The sequence below is a fragment of the Mustela nigripes genome, chromosome 3 (genome assembly GCF_022355385.1).
Source record: "Mustela nigripes isolate SB6536 chromosome 3, MUSNIG.SB6536, whole genome shotgun sequence".
Taxonomy (NCBI): Eukaryota; Metazoa; Chordata; class Mammalia; order Carnivora; family Mustelidae; genus Mustela; species Mustela nigripes.
Genome location: NC_081559.1, coordinates 13,757,709 through 13,760,739, shown reverse-complemented (window position 1 = coordinate 13,760,739; position 3,031 = coordinate 13,757,709).

The window sequence follows — 3,031 nt, the reverse complement described above, 5'->3', positions numbered from 1 at the left end:
ATCACGAGTAGGCAGAGAGGCAGGCAGAGAGAGAGGAAGGGAAGCAGACTCCCTGCTGATCAGAGAGCCAGATGTGGGGCTCGATCCCAGGACTCTGGGATCATGACCTGGGCCGAAGGCAGAGGCTTTATTTAACCCACTGAGCCACCCAGGTGCCCCAGATTTTGTTTTTTTTTTTTTTTTTTTTTTAAGTAATCTCTACACCCAACATGGGGCTCAAACTTACAACCCCAAGTATCAAAAGACTCATGCTCAACCCACTGAGCCATCCAGGTGCCCCTCTTCAAAAATTCTTAACCATTTAATGAATAAATGTTTGCAGGAAGTAAAATTCTTTTTCTTGCATCTAAAGCTTCCAACCTTTACTCAGAGAGAAATGAAACCACTTATTCACGGAGCACCCTCTTTACTGTGGGTTCTCCGAGAAGTTGTATTTGCACGTTGCCATTTATATAATCAGCTCAGTGCTGCTTTAGTGCCGGGTTCAGAGCTGACTCTGGATTTGGATTTGGATCTCGGCCAAATACAGTAATTGTCTGAAAATTCCCTGTTGCAAGAGAAAAATAAGAGATTTAATACTTGATTAAACAAAGTACTAGGTCAAGGGGAGATAGCACAAAGAAGTATGAGGAGAACATGGGAGAGTATAGATAACCCAGAAGAAGGACTTAGAACTTCAGCAATGACTTAGCATGGTGAAATGACAAAGGTCATTTGGGTCTTGGGTTCTCTCCCCATCCTCTAGCCCCAACCCTGACCTAGCTAGAATATAAGCTCTGTGAAATTTCACTGATGGATGCCCAGTACCAAGCTAGTATCTGGCTCATGTTAGGGACTCCTACATAAATACATAAATATGACTAGTGATGAGTGAATGAAAGACTGGAATGAATAATGGGTTTAAATTTCAAGGCACTAATACAGGCTCCCTGTACTTCTTGGGACCAACTGATATTAGCAAAAGATATCCTTTTGTTCTGAGACCTCCCATGTGCCTTGCAATAAACGGAAGGAGATGCTTGGATCTTTCATGTCGTTAAAGTAGTAAACATCTTTTATGTAGTCAACAGATATGAGTATTTACTCTCTGTCAAACATTCTTAAAGGCACTAAGGACATAAGAGTGAACAAAACATGGAAAAATCTCCACACTTCATGGAACTTATATTCTAATGAGAGGAAACTAAATACATAAATATCTAATATAATAGAGAATACTAGGTGCTACAGAGAAAAAGAAAGCAGGATAGGGGAATAAGATATTCCTGGATGACCAGGAAATGCCTCATTGAGTTGACATTTGAATAAATGACTTTAGGGAGCCAGCTCTCACAATATCTGGAGGAAAATTATTTCAGGCAAAGAGAACAGTTTATTTAAAGACACCCAAGCAAGAGTGTGCCTGGTATGTTCTCAAAACAGTATGACCAATATGACCAGTATGATAGTCCTGACTAATAAATGACCCCATTTAAAATTAATGAATTAACATGTTTATCAATGTAACAATTAGTATTTGTTTTCAATGCTCGTCATATGATGTAATTCTCGCAACAAGTACTCTAATTATTACCCTCACTTGCCTTTTCAAAGAAGTTAAGAACCCATGATGACACAACCTCCTTCATGGTTTCCTTTAGGAATCCCCAGAGGCTGGGCCGTAGAGATTGTTTCTGTCATAGAATTGTTGAGCTGCTGCCTGTCGCTCTGCATTCCGTTGCTCTGCTGTCTGCTAGTAACGCTTTCTGGTGACACCTGCCACATCACTGAACACAGGTGCTGCCCACACCATGGCCCATTTTCTGTACGACACCACCTTCAGGGGTTCTTGTTCCTCTCCAAGTAGCAGGGAAGCAGCTTGGTGCTTCTTCACCTGTTCTTTTCTGAGACATATTTTTCGTTTTGCCAAAGTCCTCTCCTTTAAGAGACCGTGGGTACTTGGAGTACTCTTTCTAGAGGCAGTTAGGACATGGGTTGGAAACAGGCTCAAATCTCAAGCCACCAATTCTAACAGCCATGCCTTCTTTCCTGCTCAATTTGGCTCATGCGACGAGATTCGGGATGATTGCCTTTCATGAGCCTATTGTCATCTCTCCAGCCTGGCATTTTCTGAGGGTTTCCTGCCATCAGATCAGTACTTGAAGGAAAATATTTTCTTTTTTTAAAAGAATTTATTTTTAAGTAATCTCTACACCAAAAGTGGGGCTCAAACTCACAACCCTGAGATTAGGAGTCACACGCTCTAATGCCTGAGCCACGCAGGTGCCCCCTAAATGAAAATATTAATTCCCTTATTTGCCTATAGATCCTATGTAAGAGCATGTTTCAATGGAGTTCCGACTATTTTAGTTAAAAAGTTTCTTGAATTTAAAAAAAAAAAATTCCAGAACATTGAGACATAACAGTTTGGATAGCCTTCAGAGAGGGTAGCCTACCTAGGGAACACAGAAGTGATCTGTGTTCTGGGAAGTTGTGTCACCTAACTCAGAACAGCCCAAAAAAGTGTCCTCTCTGACCAGTTAATTACCATTATGCTCTTTCATCATTTTCTTTTTTCTTTCTTTAACGATTTTATTTATTTATTTGACAGAGATCATAGGTAGGCAGAGAAGCAGGCAGGGGGTGGGGGAGCAGTCACCCCACTGAGCGGAAAGCCTGATGTGGGTCTCCATCCCAGGACCCTGAGATCATGACCTGAGCCAAAGGCAGAGGCTCAACCCACTGACACACGCAGGTGCCCCTCTTTCCTCATTTTCTTGTGAACTTGGACAAAATGAACAATCCTCTCTAAACTAATCAACTCTGGATTTCTGGTCAAAACTGAGTTTCTTACTTATAAGGCTAAGGTCCGGACCCTGAACGACATCCTGATACGGGCCTGAACAGACTGTTAGCTGGCCTCTAATCTTTGACATTAGTACCTCAAGTCTAACTTCAACATTCCTTGCCCACAATGAGCTCAATGTAGCTTTTCCAAAAATAAGACTTATGCATGCTTAAAAATTCTAAAATACTGAAAGTAACTCATTCA